The sequence below is a fragment of the Sylvia atricapilla genome, chromosome 8, assembly GCF_009819655.1.
Source record: "Sylvia atricapilla isolate bSylAtr1 chromosome 8, bSylAtr1.pri, whole genome shotgun sequence".
NCBI classification, from domain to species: Eukaryota; Metazoa; Chordata; class Aves; order Passeriformes; family Sylviidae; genus Sylvia; species Sylvia atricapilla.
The window spans coordinates 33,823,247-33,841,699 of record NC_089147.1 but is presented as its reverse complement, the minus strand read 5'-3'; the positions used below and the strand labels follow the sequence as shown (position 1 = coordinate 33,841,699).

Genomic DNA, 18,453 nt, shown 5'->3' with positions numbered 1-18,453 from the left:
TTAAAAAATTCCTAGTCCATTGTGTTCTTCAGCTCCGTTAGGGACAAGGCCAACACACAACTCCCAGCAGCTGCAGTTGCCTCCAGCAACATCTCCTCCCTTGGACAGCAGTGGCAGATGACAGAGGAGAAGGACAAGAAAAGAGCCGCCACCAGGATCTGGCTGCATCCACCCAGTGCCACATTCCAGGACCAGGTTCAGCCTTTGGAAGAGCCCTCCCAAAAGGTCCTCTACCTGCTGGTGGTTGAGGTTGAGCCGCCCTGCAAGGGTAGCCTGGTGTGGATGGGACAGCTGGGTGGTCCCCAGCGAGGCGGACACACTGCCCAGAGCAACACCAAATCATAATAAACAAGTCCGCCGCACAAAGCTATGTCAGTTCAGATTCCAGTTCAGCTGATATAATCTTCATTTTCTCTTTGAAAGAAAGGGAAAAAATAAAATGGAAAAGCAAAAAGCAAACAAAAAAAACCAAAAAAAACGGACAACCTAAGGGAGAGGAATGAGGCAAGCGATGGATTGATACTGCCCGTGTGTGCCTCAGCTCCCCATGTGCTGTTAATCAGCTGCCCCCACCCTGGGGAATGTGCTGATTTAATTACCGCCTGCCTGCACAGCCTGGCTGCGATGCTGCTCGCCCAAGACATTGCATGAGGAAGAAATAGACATTGAGTCTCAGCAGCCAGGCTAGAACAGGATGGACAAGCAGAACAGGAATCATCCCAGCCCAGGTTTGGGGAGTGAAGGGTTGAATTGGTCCAATTCAGGGAGCACGTGCAAGCAGGCTGTCACCCAATCCCATATGTGCAAGAGGTAGATGGCATCAAAGGGCACATCACTGCCCCACCAGAGCCGTGGGCACTGCAGAGAGGATGGATGCATCAGGGTGTCACCTTTACTCTATCTGAAACACAACCTTATTTTGAGGGGAAAACCGAAGACGCACAATGGGCAGCGAGAGGGTTTCCAGGTTGGAAAGGGAGAAATAGCCACATGCAATAAAGTGAAGATGTCCAGTTACCAGGTGTCATGTCACAGCCCACTGTTCTCACCAGGTGCATGGCACAGACCCCACACGTGAGCACATCTCTCCAACCCTGCTGACTGTCATGCTGCTGGCATTCTGCAATGTTAATCTGGGATGTTTGATCATCACTCTAATGCAAACAAATATTTCCCAGGGCTTCTGCTTCACAATGCATCTATAATGTCAAAGAGGCCATACACAGAAGGACACAGACCTGGTACAGCTCCTGGAAGAGGAGAGCTGCATCAAGTACATCCACCCTAAAAATGACTCACTGGACAGTCACTTTGGAGGGGCTTCAGCACAAGATGTAGGTAGCTGCTCTCCCACCTGGGGGACAGCCGGAAGGTTTAATAATTAATGGCCGTATGCTCGCCTGCGAAGGCTGGCGCAAAAAGCATTGCTGTGTCTCCAACAGCTGCCAGCGATGGGAAACTCATTGGAGTGTGTGTTCGGAGGGGAAGAAGGTTAAGATGATTAACTGGTGCTAACAAGTTTAGGATGTGGAAGAAGTATTTTCTTGGACGTCCATCAAAGAGAGGATTGAATGTTCCCCGGCGGAGGGAGGGCGGTATATGTTTAACAGATGAGGTTTCTGCCTCCCGAGGCCCGCCCAGCCCCACATGATGCAACCTCTGCCTTTTAAAGGCTGACTCTGCCCCTCTACCATCAGCGTACCTGCAGCCCCAGCCTGGCACAAGGGCTGAAAGGCGATCCGGGGGAAGGAAAGCTGCTCCTCCCCTCTTCCTGTTGATCTGCGTCCTGGGACACCCTCGGGCGCCGGCAGATCGGCCTGGCCCTTGGTCCCCACAGGGCAAAGGTGTAGGCAGATGCCCAGAAAAGCCAACCAGGGATCAGGTATCACCACCCCAAAAGCAGAAACCTTGGAGAGGACGGCTCCTCATAGGTCTCTGCTTCCCACTGTAAAACCCCTTTCTGCCCCACTGCAGGGACACCAAACAGAGCCACTGGCCAGGCCACCAACCCGCTTTTTACCTCCCCATTGCCCTCAGGTGCACGGCAGCATCTAACATGGGCACCAAAGTGAAGTCCCCTCGCAAACAGCTTCAGAGCAAGCTGCTTGGCGCCTACAACCTCTCCTTTGGCCCATCCCGGGTATTTTCAGCACTCCTCGTGGCTGGCGGGCGCCCACGCTTTGCACAAGGGGTTGGGCTGCCACCGGGCGCCGCGCCCGGCCGTGGGGCCTGGCGGCCAGTACGGCTCACCCTCATTCCTCCGGCCGCCGCAGAGCCGCCAGCATGGGCAGCACACGCGAGACCCGCGTCGCGGGCCCGGACATGCGTCAGCAGCTGACGCAAACCAGCCCAGCCATGTGCACACAGCCCGGGCCTGGGAAAAATCCTCCACCCCGGTAGCACGCTCGTGCTGAATCAAAGCCGTTGCCATACAGTAGCAGTGCAATGTGCTCTTTGGGTTTCCTCAGCCAGCTGGGATGTTTTTGCCTCGCTTTGTCAAGGCACTGATTTATGCCCATATGTACCATATACATTGTAAGCACAGGCACGCAATGGTGTAAACACTCCTACCAAACATCTGTACACAAACCCGTCAAACATGCAGAAGCTCCCTGCTGCAGCCCTCAGCATGTGCCCCGGTGCCCCACTGGCAACCTGTCAGGCCCCAGTCTGCACGTGGGGTGCCATGTGCCACTGGATTGTTATTGGGACACGGACAGTAAAGGTCACAGCGGAACCATTGCCTGATAAAAATCAGCGCAGCCACAATGCTTTTTCCTGCCTCAATCTGTGCTTTGGCCGGAGCACTTCACAGCAGGTATCTGCTCCAAAATCTCTTTCCCATGCATTTAATCCTTTCTCCGCATCATACCTTTGCCTGACGAATAGATTAGTTTAGCCCTGGGTTTGCACAGGGAACGGCTGTATCAAACCAAGGTTTATCCAGGGCTGGGTTAGAACATTTGGGCCATAATACACAAGCACCATTGAAGTTAATGCTGGCATTACCAGGACTCATGCACACCCCTGAATAGAAATGTTCACTTGTTTGAACCTTTGGGCAGAGCTCAGCCTCCAGAGAAAAATAGCAATTCCATGTCTTTGGAGGAAATTCTTCCCACCTTCCAGCCAGTTTAATATTTTAAAAACGCCTAATTTAAAAGTTTAAAATAAGAAGGCATATAAAGACAAAGAGGGGAGCCTTGGGGTGTACAGGAGGCATCCCTGAGCCTAGCAAGGGGGAATTATCTGAACAAGTAGATGGGTGCATAAAAATAGGCCAACCTCTTTCAGAGCACCACTGTTCCAGAGTGCCTTCCCTTTTCAATCCTTTGGCTGTTTCTAAGCATATTTTGGATAAAGAGGGAAAGGCTGAGGTGTTTGCCATCCTAACTCTATTGGATGGTAGCACCACAGGGATGCTTTGAGCCCTCCAACCATCTTGCAGCACAGACCGTGCTCACAAGTGTATTGATGGTTTATGCAAGCCCTCCTAGTCTGCACTGAGGCAACAACAGCAGGTTAATTAAAATCTATTAAATACTCCTTAATAAAGTCAGTTTAAATCCCAAAAGCAGACTAAGCTGGATGAGTTGATGCTTAGAGGTTTAAGGAACATCCTTTCTCCCTCTTCCTGTCCCTCAGCCATGGATGTGGCAACACACAGGTGAGACAAGCCAAGGTTGGGGTGACTCCACTCCAGTTAAGAGCACAGCACCCTACATGTTCAGAGAAAGAAAGTTAAGAGACCAAACAAACTACTTGTTTTCTTTTCTCCTGAATTGTTCATCCCCATTTATTCATAACTGCTCATAGAATCCATGGAATTCATTGTGTGGTTTGCATCTTCAAAACAAATGAAACAACAGTATGTCTAAACCAAACAAACCCCAACCCAAAATACAGCCAGCAGCCCAGGGCGCATGAGCAACTTCAGCCCAGGCTGAAGTGTGTATATACTCTGGAGGGCCCAAAAATGTGGATGGGGGAATATATTTAAATTTCAAGGAATAATAGAATTCCCAGGAAGATATCTTACAAAGAAGGGGGAAAAGGAGGGTAGTATTTAAGCAATTATTATGGTGCAATTTTTCTTCCAGATGTGGTATGGGGGTGGTGTGCCAGAGAATCCCATTTTCTAACATGGCAATGTGCTGCTGTGGCTGCAGCAGTGCCAGATGCCCATCGCAGCAGCCCAAGTACTGCTCCCTCCAGATCCCAGCTCTCTGGTCAGCCCTGCCACGAGGGTTTAGTCCTTCCAAGGGAAAACACAATTCAGAGAGCTCAAAGCTTTTGGCAAGGAGCAGCTGCTTGAGACCGAAGTGCTCTTTTCCAATTTTTTTGTTAGCGCTTGTCGAAAAGCTGTGTTAAGCCACTTTCAAAGCGGAAAACACCTTTTGCACAGTCAGCATAGAAAGCCAGACTGACTTACTGTCCTCAAAAGGGGTGAAATACAAAACCATAGCATTTCAACCAGTCCAATGCACCTCCTCACAGTAGGGCCACAGGGCCAAGGGTGTTCCATTGCACCCTCCCACCTCATCCTCTTCATGGCTCTGAGCCAGGGCCACTGACACAGCTTGTGGCTGCTGCTGTTCAAATAGCTGAAGCTGACCTTTCCACACCCTCACCCCACACCAGGGATCCCAAACATTCCTTCACCTCTTAGGGGTCACCAGTGTCTTCATGTTTTTAATCTCATGGGAGCCCTTGAGCAGCATCAAGACACTGGCACGGGTTGCCCAGAGATGCTGGGGCTGCCCCATCCCTGCAAGTGTCCAAGGTCAGGCTGGACAGGGCTTGGAGCAACCTTGTCTAACAGAAGGTGTCCCTGACCGTGGCAGAGGGGTGGAACTAGATAATCTTTTAAGGTCCCTTCCAACCCCAAAAAATTTATGATTCTATGATCTCTCCAAGCAGCCCCAGCAAGCTGAAAAAGGATCACGTTAGACATGACAGCAAGAAAATACAAAAGCCGTGAAAACAATCTGGCAAGAGATGGAGCACCCCAGCTGTGATGTGGGGAGAAGGCAGGACTTGGGCACTGCCCCTCTTTTTGGCTCATCTTCACAGAGATGTTTGGGGAGAAGATACAAATCCCAAGTTAGAAACGGATGCATTCACTCGGATACAATATCCTGCCTGTCTGCTGCAGGGCCAAGGCTCATCCTACACTACCCAGGAGCCTCGCCTTGCTCCAGCCATCCCAACCAACCCCTCATCTGCTGCCTTTCCCAGCATTTTTCCTTTCTCTGCACCTGTCTGTGGGGACAGGCACAGGTTGGGATGTGAGAAATCCACTTCCCATCACCTGGACCTGGTGGTTCTGGGTGTCACATCCTGGGTGGAAGCCAACACCCACTGCAGCCTACACTGTTTCTTGCTGGCCTCATCCAGCAGCTGCCAATGTGCCGAGGAGTCCGGACAGTAAAGGATGTGTGTAGCCAAGAAGAAAGCAGAATGCCTGGACTGAGTGTGTGCATCATGTGGCACACATCCCCTGGGTGCAACTGGGACCACTGCTGTACCTTGGCTCCTGCAAGCTTCCCTGCAAGAAAGGGAACAGCAGCAACAATTCTGAGTTACAGAATCTCCTGCTGGTATCTCTGTAAAGTCAACTGCAGCTGAAGGGTGGCCAAGCAGCTTTCTCTGTGCCCCACGGTGGGGCAGATAGGAAACGTGGGTGAAATTTTGTGTGAGAAGAAATGCCCAGGGGACATTCCTTTGCAAAGCCTCAAAGACATTTCGGAGAAAACACTAGTTTCTGGCCACTGCGAAAATCTTTGCAGCTATGTGGCACCATCCTCCAAGCCCCTGTAATAGCAGAAGATACACTGGTTTGTGGCAGGGCTGTGCAACCTTCCTCTGACTGGCAGTGCCAGTCCCTGGGAGCTGCCTCCTCCTGCAGCCCAGGTCTCTCCTCTGCCCCCGAGTGCTGCCACAGGGAGGGATGGAAAAGTCATTCAGCATCCCTCTGAGCTGCTTCCCTGCTTGCACGGCTGATCACCCTCAGCACTGCAGGCTCCCAACCTGACCAAGGAGAAACCAGACCAAAACAAGCATTGTGGAGGCAGAGGGAAAGCAGCCAGCTTTTTTTTTTTTTTTTTTTTTTTTTTTAGGGATATTGAAGGCCAGAGCAGAAAGCCAGCACAGTGAAAAACAGCCACATGAGGACTGTGAAAATCAGAGCTGAGGAGAGGAAGATGGGAAAGGTCTAATAAAGAGAGTCACAATATGCAAAATACACAAGCATCCACCTCTGCCAGGAAAGCTGTGGGAAGGGGTTGTAGTGTAATCCCTGAGTGTAATCCCTGGCTGTTTGAGGCTGCCTAGGCAGACACAGTCTGGGTCTGCAACTGGATCAAGATTAGACCAGGAAAGCTTGGATTTTTTTGCCGTGTCAACCTGAAACAAAATGCTTTCCCTCACAGCATTTTTTTTACTACATGGAGGAAATTAAGGGAGGTCAGTTGGCTGTAAGAGGATCCTCCAGCCTCAGGTAGCTCCCAACCACATCCACACACCATATGGAAAAGCATATGCTCCGTCCCAGAAAAATTCCCCAAGTCACATCCACGCATGCCACAACCTTCGACCAAAACCTGTGCTGAGCTCCCTGCCCACAGTTGGCCACATCCCAGCACAGGATCTGGGACTGGAGAAGAGCTGGGTACAGCCAATGCTGCCATTGAGCTTTCTCTTCTCCAGCCTGTACGAAGTTGTCTGAGATCCATCTAGCAGTAAGTGGGGACAGAAGGAGGGAACAAAGTAATTAATTACCCAGATAGGTTATGCTAAACTTGAAAGTTATGTCCTCCCCATTGAGACACTGCTGGAGAAGCCCACTGTGACCTCTGAACTCAAAAACCACAATGCCAAGGAGCAACAAGTCACAGGTAGTCACACCCAGCCCAAGTGATCCGAAGTAGCCTCTCTCCAGTCAAAAGCAGCTTATATTTCTTTATTGTTTGCTATAAATACAGCTGTGCTCTTTTCCTGACCATGTTATTTCTAGAATCCTTATCACACGGTCTCAGATAGCCACAGCACAGTCATACACTTCACAACCTTCTTTTTCTCCTGTTCCCAGCTTTTTCAAACCATTTATGTTCACAATCCCATCTGTTCTGTAGCTCTTCTATGGCAATGGGTAACACTGCCCTGGACCTCGACATCCGCACTGAACAGGTCAGCAAATGAACTTGTCTTCCTTTTCCCCTTCTCTGCTATGCAGGGACCTGACTCACAGTTAGGGATGAACTCAAATGTCACTTCTGATAAACATTTTTTTGCTGAAGAGCATGATGTGTTTATAGGCAGTGAAGTGGGCCAGTGAGAAGCAACAGGCATGCGCCAAGTCTTGCAACATCTTGATGCTTCTGAATACCTTGGTCACCCGCAAAAGTCATGCTGTCTAGTCCTTGGGGCATTTTAAACACAAGGGAAAAAATGCATAGAGGAAAAGTATTCCCAAGGTCTTGTGCTGGAAAAGAGACCACGTTGAAAAGTGGTCAGGTGGCCTGCATTGCACCAGCCTGGAGACCAAAGGGAAATACCCCGGAGCAAAAGGTCTAAGAGGAGACAATAGCTGGCTGAAGGTGCCTTTGTTTCTGTACTGCTCCAAGCCAATCAAAACCTCACCAGCCACAACATCAGCTTTAGACCATGGTTTCATTTCCCTCCACAGATTAGCTGACAGGGTAGGGGAGAATTTTTTATATAGTTTCTGTGTCCGTAGAATGTTTGATCAAGGAAGTTTGACAGGTAAAAAGGAAGCATCAACCCTTATGAGACATTTAGGAGACATTTATTATTATTGTCCTCCTGAACCAAAGCTGTTATTCAGCAATACTATGAGCTTAATGGAATGAATGGGCACCTAAGAGTTATGAGAAATCCAGCACAGACTGCTGCCAAAGCTTCCCAAGGGATGTGGGTATCTGTAACCAAGCGTTATGATCTCAGTGCTGAAATACCTGGGTGATTCATCTATCTCACAAGTGGTGTAGGAGTGACATTCAGATGGCCTCAAAAAGGAACAAATCTTTTTTTCTCTGCTCTGCATTCAAGTTCAAAGTTTCCTTCTCCAAGATGGCTCAAAAACACCAGGAGGGCATTCACTCCCATGATTTTATGGCATTTATTTGTCAAGTCCAGGTAAGAACTTAAAAATGGAGGAGAGCTGTGATTTGTGTTCCCATTGAAGGGAAAATGTTGGTATTTACAATCAGTTGAACTCAGTTTCGATCTGTTCTTTTGAGAAATGATACTTAGAAAACATTTCATTTGTACCATCTTTCAAATTTAAACCAAAATTGCTCCCATTGCTTTTTTCTGGGACTAAAAAGAAAGTCCAATAGTCCTGATGTGGACTAGTCAAATCAGGCTTTTTCCAATGTTCTACGGTTCTGGATCCTGGATTTTAGCTCTTTTCCACCACAAACCTGTACAAGTTTAAGTCTTGCTTTTACAAGCTGCTGTGTTGCAAATCCATTTTAGTCTGGCAAGAGAATGAGTCTCCTATGTCTGTACAAGCCTAAATACAATGATCTTGAGACCTTACCTCCAGCAAAGACAACACCTGTGTAATTTCATCCACCCTTATCCCAACTGTTGACCACATTTAAATACCCTTCAATAAGCACACTGCCAGATACTGTCACACTGGACACCAAATAGAACTAAAAGAGAAATGACTGAAAATGGAAATGCTATTTTCATATGTGCTCATTACTTTCCCTGCCATGTTCTTTGCAAAACAAGTTTCAGTCACCCAGTTTAAATATGCAGATTCAAATTCTCCCAGAACTTCAACTCCAGATGTCAGTGGTAGCTGGTACTTCTCTATCTTTTTCTAGTCAAATGAATCAAAAGACAACGAGGAAGGCTGAATGATTCATACTTGTGGAATGAAATGCCATTCACAAACATTTTTTTTTCCATGGCAATTTGTCACTTATTGTATTGAAACCACTTCAGAAGATGTGTCTCAAAGAGCCTTTTGATATTAACATGATTAAAACCATAATGGAATTAGGCAATCCCATAATATTTCTGTATGTTATATGAGTGGGACCTCAAGTGACCACTTCATTCAAGCCTCTCATAAATGGCTGCTTCTGGCAGAAGGCTGTTAATTCTGCAAGATGCCTTGGATAGCTGTAGAACACCAAGGAATTCAAATCTTTTCACCCTAGAGGCATTTTGGCTCACCAAAATTCAGCTTTGGTGTTGGATCTAGCCTACATGTCTCAAACCTTCCAAAATCAGCCAAGAAAGATGCACTTCCCAAGAGCTTCTCTACCCACTTCAAAACTGATATCTACAATCAGTGGGAACATTGGTCCTCCAGATGTATCCTTATCTCTTTATTGGCTATCTAGACATCCACCTGGATATCTATCACTTTTCCTGTTGTTCCTGTCGCATGTGGGCATCTATGTACACACCAGACTTGTTGCCCACATGTCCATATGAATTTCCTATGCTTCCAGCAAACTGTTATGCAAGTACACATAACTTTGCATTCACACAGGAGACTGCATTAAAAAATCCTTCAATGAGATGTAGACAAAAAAGATCCTTCCAAAGTGCCAGCTGTCCCAGATCCCTACCTGCCGGACAGTTGCATCGCTGGTGTGTGTCTCGAACTTCTCGATGTCTTGGCAAGTGGAACTTTAATTTCTGCCAAGAGAGGACAAACAGAAAAAGGATTAATTTATACCATTGAAACCAAAGCCTCAGATTCTTGAAAAAGTGGAACTGGGAGGGGATGCTGCCCAAGTAGAGATGGGAGAGACAGGGCAGAGCAGTTTAGGAATGAAGAAAGGCAACGAAGTTCATAGTCTTTAACTAGAAATGAGGGATTTGATTGAAAGCAGGCTGAGGGAGTTTCGTAATGGCCTCCAAATGTGGTCCTCCTGACAGGCATTACAAAACCAAGAGCCGGCAGCGGCAAATAAATTGGTGACTGTGTCCTCGTGACAAAGCCGCGTTTCTCAGAAGACCCACTCAGTGGGCAGAAAATGAGGAGCTGAAGCAGGTCCTCTTCCACCCTCCAGCAGACTCCTTATGTTCTTGGAGACACCTGGATGGACAGAAGGGTCCTGCTGCAAGATTGTGGCTGAAGATGAACTGAAAACAGCGACAGCATTCCCTTAAATCTTCAGACGCTGTGAAACTTAACTTTTCCCCCAAGGGCAGAACACAACAAAACCTATCAAGAGCTTTCCACAAGGTGGAATTTTGTCAGAATGCTCATTCCATATATGAGTTTGGATTTCTGATGGTGCCAGCATGTCAGTGTCCTGCTCTCTGGAGTCATCTGTGTATCTCTTAAAAGGGCAAATAAGTGACGTGAGGTCACTGCATCTTCCCTTGCTGGGAACTTCAACAAAATTAACCCATGTTCTGAGCAAAATGTGCTTCAGAGATAGCATCCTCACCACCCTTCACAGACTTTATAAAATAACTGTCATTTCGTGAAGAAAATGCAAATCAATCTAAATAAGTTATTAATTAATGCCTGCGAACCACACTTGGTTAATGATTTGAGAAGGCTGAGCTGCTGGGGCTCCTAAGCTCTGGAGTCACTCTCTCTTCCCTCCTAACCTCCAAGCCAAACATCCCATCCCAGCTGGGCCTTCGTATTTTTTTAACTACTTCACACGTGGATCAATATTTCAGAAGAAATAGCCTTATATAGGGCACAACAGAGCCCATGCCCAAGATCATATAGAAATTGCTTTATTTTCACAAGTCATTGAGCATCTTCCTTCAAGAAGGCATCAGTTTAGGGGAAAATTCTGTTAGAGAAGATAAAAGTAAATCAACTTGTTTCTGCCTGGGATGAAGAAAGGCAGAATTGACTGGAACATTTCCATTTTTTCACTTTGAAAGGACTGGCTTCCTCATTGCAAGTCAAAAGAGCAACGGTTGTTGTGACTGACTAGAAATTAAATATTTTCAGAGCTTTATTTTGCATGGTAGACTGAAATGTTTTGATAGCAAGTTTATTTGATAACAGGGTGAGGAGAAGGTTTTAGGCAAGGAAAATTGCCAGTTCCTACAGAGCATTTCATTGGTGTTTACCTTCTCAGTTAAGAGCACAGACATGTGAATTGCTGCATTTGGGCACATTCCCACCCTGCTGCCATCCCAGATGGCACAGATCTGCTCTGCAGCAGTGCCTGGCTTCTAACTGCTAGTGGTCAAACATGGGCACAAGTGGGACAGCAGAGCCTTTTTTTGGATATTCACATTGGTATGTGGACATACACAGCCCCATTCCCATCTACACATGCCAACCAAAACATCCTAACACAAGACTGGCACATTTGGGTGGTGCTCCCATGTTTGGGAATCAGGCTCAGACGAGGAAGGGGTGATGGTTTGCAATGGCAGAAGCAGAAAGCCATTTCCTAGCCAACAAGGGTCCAAATACCCTGGCTGCAACGGGGCCTTTACAGGACGCAAATCTGCAAGGAAACGTGGAACAGATCCCTGCCCCAAGTGCAGAGGCACTGGAGGGGCTAAAGGGGAATGGCCGAGTTAGGCTGTGCTGCAAGAAGCCTTAGCCGCTTTGCAGTGCAGGCTTACAAAGAGAGGAACAGCATAACTGGACAGGGAAGTGATGACTTAGCAGGACTTGAGCATGACTGGGAACGGAACAGGCCTGATAACATTTCCCTGAGGCTTTATCTGCAGGGTCAAGATGGTGGAAAGACCCGGGACAAGTGAAATAGCCTTCTCAAGGATAAGGGCCCCTGGGGAGGGAGGTGTGGGTGCTGCTGGTCAGCCTGGAGCACAGCCCTGTGCACTGTGACCATGCAGCCATTGCACACTTGCCTCTCCTCCCTCATGTCCTCCTCAAGCCCAAGAGCTCTGCAATCCCTGGGGAGTGCTGTGGGATTGCTCCCCTTTAGTGGGAGGCAAAACCGACCAGGGATTTAGGAGCGCCTGGCGTTCATTCTCCTGCACAGTCTATTAAACAAACGCTGCCGCGGCGTTTCTCCTTGCCTCTTGGAGAACTCAGTTCAACTTTGGGTGGAGATGGTGAAACAAAACAAACCCTCCAGCCTTTTCTGCTTCTCTCATTTCCACTGTGCAAAATATTGCCTGGTCCAACACAAAAAGCTGGCTTTGTTCAGGAGAGCAAAGCAAAAGTACTTCCCTCTAAAAATGTAATTTCCAAGAAAAAAAGCTTCATTCCCAAGCAAAAGAAAACCATTCATTTAGGGCAAGGTTAACTTCTGTAAGCAAAATTTAAAAAGAAGGGAGGCTCTAGTGTTTGCAATCTCCTTCCTGGGATCTGGGGTTTGCTTTTTCACCTGGGGGATACCTGGAGCGCGTAACATCAACAGCAGCAACAGACTGCCTTCCAGAAAGGTTGAAAACACTTCCTCTGGAGGGGATTGCTTTGTCAGCAGAGCCAGCTTGCTCTCGACTGTCACATTATCCAGTGACATAACAGCTGCATCTTCCCCCTACACCACGGCAAGTGGCTGAAAAAAAGCCTTCACCAGCGCTGGAGCCACAGCTGATCACCTCCACCTGCATCTCTGTCGGTTTAGAGAGCCACCGTACACGGCCGAGTGCAAGGAAAGGGAAAATCCCATCTGCAAGAGGGCAAGGCCAGGGGGGTCACGCTGAAACACCTGCTGAGAATGAGCAGTAAAGTCAGCCCGGGCTTTTTTCATGGATTTTGTAAACTCACCACAAGCGTGACAGGACAGGGCTGACGTGTGTGGACGGAGCAACGACAGCAACACCACTTCTGACAATAAAGGACCATGTCTGTGGTCTCCTAAACCTTGCAAATGCCTGTCTATTTTGGATGGGTACTTGAGATTAGGTGAGAGGGAGGGCACTTCTTCAAAGGGGGCAGATTAATAGCTCTTTAGCATTCCCAGTTGTTTGCAGTCACCCGGGGAGGTGAAATCATTTCCCACCACTATCTCCAACAGCTAAGAGAAACACATTTTAAATAGATAATCTATTACAACCATCAGGAGGATTTCAGGGGTGGGTGGTTTTGTTAACTCTTATTGTTTTACCTCCAATTTCCCCGGTTTTTTTCTTAAAGGCCCAGCTCCTGGGATCATGGGACCATATGGCACAAAGCAAAAGGTAGCAGCGAGTCCTCCCAGATGGAGCAAAAAGCTTGGAAATAACACCACCTAGGTACAGAGATTGCAAGCAGCTTAAAGAAAATGGGACTTAGCTACCAGAGAAGTTGTAAGAAAAAAATAGATCTCCTGATTGTGGGGTAAAGAACACTGAGCTAAAGATGTAGGCAGGGGATGCTTAGAGCAAGCTTGCAGACCCTAGGAAACAATTGTGCAATCTGCTTTGAGATATGGAATAAAAGGAGCAGTGGGAAAATGCTTCAAGTCAGGAGGGAAAGGGAGTTTTCTTAGTGTCCCTCCTTTGCTTGCATAAGGAAAGAGTTCCAGGGAAATGAGACTACTGGGAAAGCAGTGAAGATCAGTGCTCCCTCCCCTTTCACAGGCGCATTCCTGAATCCCCTCAGAATCACTAAAGCCACAACAAACACCTTCAACAGAAGACTCTGAGAAGGCTGAAGGGCAGCTGATCTTCCTCCAGCTTGCACAGGATTACCTGCTGTTGCATCACACATACATATTTCTATCTTTACAAAATCACAATTTTGGGGATTTTTTTTTTCCTAGCAACAGCACTGAATCCATCCTGATGTCCATCCTGATGAGTTTTTGGCAAATGAAATAGCACCAAATGTTACCCGGCATGGAAAAAGACCTCGTTGTTTTTTTTTAGGAGAGCTTTGCCTCTCTTGCAAATGCTAATAGTTGGAGTTTATTTGTGCTCCTTGTATGATTTTATTATGTCTCATAAATGCAGAGGAATTCGAATTCCTACACGGAGTTAAAGTTTTCCCTGTACTACCTGTTTCTGGCCCATTCTGCACAGATGTTTTTACAAGAAAACCTAGTCAATTTGAATCTGGTAGAAAATTCCCTTGTGGTATTCGCCTACACCAGGCAGAGGTTTACACAGTAGCAAATGAAGCACTGGTCAGGCTGCTTCTGGAAAAGCATCTGCCACCCTCCCCTCGCTCCTCCTGAGCTGAGATGGAAACTCTGTCACAGCCAGCCACTGGTGCTCGAAAACCAGGCTCTGAGACTGAGAAAATATCCCCATTAGCTGCTTTAAAATTAACATCTTGAGCAAACCTACCCAGCTTCTCTCCCTGCCACTTTGCTTTATTTTTGCATGTCTAGGAGAAAGGCCTCTGAAAGGACTTGGGCAATTTGCACTTCTCGGTGCAACCTGTGTGGTATCCTTCACAGACCCTTGGGAACACCCAGGGCACACCTGAGCACAGTCATGGCCCAGACTGGAGGGCATTACACACTCCAGCTCAGAGCAGTACAGGTTTTGAGCATAACCTTAGAGATCCTCTATCAGCCCTCACAGAGTTTACTTCTTCACATCCCTCCAGCTCAACTTCACAGCCACCGGATCTAGAAATGCACTCCTGTGCTGTGCCTCCCCTCCCGCTTGCCTACCCACCTCTGGCCAGCTTTTTTCTAAAGCTAGGGTTCCTTTAAAGCTTTGCTGTTTTATTTTGTGATGGATAACACTGAACTGGCAGCTGTGAAACCCATTAAGGTTGAAACACCAGGAAACTGTGAGGATGTGGCAATGAGAGGCAGCGAGGGTCTGAGCAGGGGGAGATGATTATCCCACTTTCACGTCCATCACAGCAAGCCTATCTGCAGCCCCTCTCCCCCCAGTCGTGGTCAGCACAACTTATTTTGCTTTCCTTACTTTTTTTCCCCCCATCCTTTCCCTGTTCCCTTTATCTACCCTATTTTTCTTCATCTTTGCCCCTCACCCGTCAGTCCAGGGCCCCACTTCAGACATAATAAAAAGGAGGACCAGAAGGATTTTTCTTGCCTATTCAAAAGCCTCATATGGCACCCCACCATCTGTCCACCAGCAGCCCCTTGCCCTGGACCTCGAGCTCCTTGGTCCATGCCGGTACCTCCGGCTGAGTGTGGAGGTCTGAGGTTTAGATCCTTAGCAGAAGTGGGCAGCACAGCTGGCAAGGGTCTCCTCCCCAAGGGACAGAGCCCTCCTTCCCCATGGGCATCAGAGCTTCACAGGTATAAAGGGACAGGAGACATAGGCCATGCATCTCTCCTCCTCCATAGTTTCCGGCCCTTTTCTCCGAGCTCTTTTTGGGGCTGTGGCCCAGGATGGAGCTGGTAACCCTGGTGATACTCAGAAGCAAGTACTGGCCCCTCAAGCAGTCGTTCCTGTCCTACAGCTGCTCCCCACACTGGCTGCAGTGAGGACTGTGGCCACGCCCAGGAGCGCAGGAAGGGCTGCTCAGGAAACAGGGGTGCTGCTGGGCACACAGGTATCATGAGACCCTCATTTCCTCGCTAAGCTGAGCTATAAAAAGGTGTAAAGGTGCCGCTGCCAGCAGACCCAGCAGGACACTGGCCATCCGGCCCCAGGCACCACTCCCAGGAGGCCTACTGTGGCACTTCTCAAATCTCAGTACGGACAAACTTTGACTTCACAGCAGACTCACCCCAGCAGCAAAGAGCGATTGCTGCGCTTACCCTCTACCTGGTGGCAGGGAAGGAGTCCCTGCATGAGAGTGCAACCACAGGGCACAAATTCGATCACTTGCAATGCTTCTGCCTCCCCAATCCCCTTTTTAAAGTAGGATATTGCCCCATAGAGCCTGTCTTTCCCTTATTCCTCATCCAAAGAGGCAACTCAGAACCATATCCTTCAGCTCCTGCAGCTAACTCAAGGTTCACAGCTTTTGGCCGCGCACCCCTGCAGATCCAAGACTGCTCTCACAAGACCCATAAACAGAAGCGGAGCCTGTCAGCTGTAGGTTTAAACTCCTTCACCACAGACTTTCACTGCTCCTAGAAAGCAGGAGGGGGTCCAGGTCACCCCAGGTGCCAGGCAGCACTACCCAAGGCAGGTCCCAGTAATCACCACTCTGATCATTCCGTTCCTCACCTCATTTGGCAATAGCAGTCCATGAGGGATTTTTTCAGATACAAACAGTTTTTAGGCTAGCCCCAGGGATCTCTCCCGCATGACTCAAGCCAAAGCTAGAGTAAACAGAGAAAAGGAGAGGTGGGTGGAAATGGCTCCAGCCCTGAATTTTACTCCCAAACCTCTCCTAGAGCTGTGGGAACAGGTCAGCGGGGACCTGTCTGGAGAGTTCAGAGACGTGAGCCACCATCTGCTCCCTGACACATGTCAGCATCACTTCAAAGCCCAACAAGGCAGGGAATACTCATCACAGCCAGGGTAGAGGAACACAGACAGCCTCCAGCACCATCAACACAGCAAACTAGAAGGTGTCAGCAACAATAATCTGCACTTTTGAGCCCTCTTTATTGACCTGCTGGAGCCAGTAGCAAGCATTGCCCCGTCATCAGAGGAGAACTCACAGGGTTGAGTGAAGTTTGAATGGGACTCAACTGAGTATAAAACAGCCATATGCTCTGCATTGATGCCCTAGCAGTACCAGAAACCATCCTGGCAATGCCAATGTGTCTCATTTTCCTGAGCCAGGAGCTGTGGAAGGGGTCAGGGCTGGTACAGCAGCAATGCCAGCCCATCACAACATTGCTGTGTTTGCAATTACCTCTTCCCATAGCCATGCTGGCTGCAACATGCCTTGCCTGTCCCTCTCCTGGGGCTCAAACCCATGCTGAATCCCCAGGTTTAACCTCTAGCTCTAATTCTCTTTCAGCATGCATAACTTCTGAAGAGAAAGGCTGGAGGTTTTTGCCTCCCCACCAGGACCAGGGATGAGATTTTCCTCTTTGCAAAGTGCTGGCTTCAGCTACAGCGTGGGCTGAGAAGACAGAAGTAAATGCCAAGCAAGTTGGAGAGGTGGGAGAGACCCAAAGGAACAAGAAATTCAACCTAGTAGCAGCATCACTCGTGCAGAGATACATTTTTAAAGAAGGGGTGGGGGGAAAATTGATAACTTGACTAGGCAAGCATGCATATGCCTAAAAATTATAATACTACAAACTGTACATGCAAAATGAAAGAACACCAACCTCATTGAGCAGTTGGTCAACTCTTCCCAAAATAGCTGTCTCCATTTGGTCTGCTGAGAGCCAAGCAGGGAGCTGTGTGGGTCTGTCCGCTTCCAAGTGGGACACCCGGGACTGCAGATCGGAGGTCCGAAAGTACAGCAGGAGGCTCAGCACCAGAGAGAGCAGGGAGATGCCGGGCAGCCCCGAGCCCAGCAGGAGAGGGAGGCGGCAGCATCTCTCCCCATCGCCGGTCCTGGGGGGAGCCACACACCCCCTGTCAAAAGCTGCTTCGTCAACGCCTTTCCAGCTCTTCTCCTCCAACATTCCCTCCCTGTCCTGAGAAACGATAAATAAATAAATAGAATAAATAAAGCTCCACTCCTACTCCAAGAAGCACAATCCAGAAGGCATAGAAAAATGAACGTCGAAGAAGATCCCAGTGCCAGCAAATCACAAGTGACAGCAATAATGGCAAAAGTGGTTGGGGAGGGGGGGTGCAGGGGGGGTGTCTTTAAAAAAATTAAAACAAACCACACACACATAAAAGGGGTGCAGAAAAAAAAAAAGGGATCCAACTGCAGCGAAGAGTGCCGGGGGAAAAAAATAATCTGATCAAGGTGGGTTGTTTTTTTTTTTTTTCCCTCCTGTATTTCAGTCCTTTGGTTCGCTGGTAAGTTTTTGATTCTTTCTAAGCTGTCAGTTTCAATTCCTTCGCAGACTGGCCAGAAGCTCGCATATGAAAGTCCCCATTAGAGAGAGGTAATTCTCAGCTGCTCCGGCGACGCTGTGCTCTGGCTGATCGTGGCTCCCCTGTAACATGACACACTCCCTCCGAACTACGGGGCTGGGATGAGCGAGCTGCGCGGCTTCCCAAAGTAACCTCCTCTGCTCGCCCTCTCTCTCTCCACCTCTCCCTTGCCGCATGAGTTATTTATTTATTCATGCAAAATGCCGGGGTGGGATCGGGCAGTGAGACGCCCCCGCCCCGCTCGGTCCCCAAACCACCTCTCCGCCGCCAGCCCTTCCCTTTGAAGTGACTCTCGCGGAGGTTATTTATAGTGGCAGGAAAGAGATTGTAAAGCAGAGGCTGGGCTCACACCAGCCTGCGTCTTCCTTTCCTCCAGGCGGCCGAGAGCACTTTATGGGATGGTACAAACAGGCTGTCGCGTCCCCCACGCAGGTCCTGGGGCAGCCCTGAGGCACCGGTAAAAGGGTATTTTAGACCCCGATACTTTGAGGAGAGCAACCAGGCAGGGTGAGAAGCGGAGGGAAACATCTGCAAACAAGAGCTGACAGCTGAGGGCTCTGCAAGAAACAAGCAAAGGGCAGCAAGGAGAAACACCCCAGGCGGGCAAGCTGCAGCGCAAAAGGGGGGGAACATTTG

The 18,453-nt window shown here is 48.6% G+C and overlaps 1 long non-coding RNA gene across 1 annotated transcript; it reads right to left on the bottom strand.

The window, feature by feature from the left end:
• Positions 1–9,612: 9,612 nt before the first annotated feature.
• On the bottom strand, positions 9,613–18,069 carry LOC136364424 (uncharacterized). Its single transcript, XR_010744149.1, has 3 exons — positions 17,610–18,069; positions 17,091–17,405; positions 9,613–9,684 (listed from the first exon to the last, which is right to left on the bottom strand). It is a non-coding gene; the product is annotated as an uncharacterized lncRNA (long non-coding RNA).
• Between the last annotated feature and the right edge of the window lie 384 nt (positions 18,070–18,453).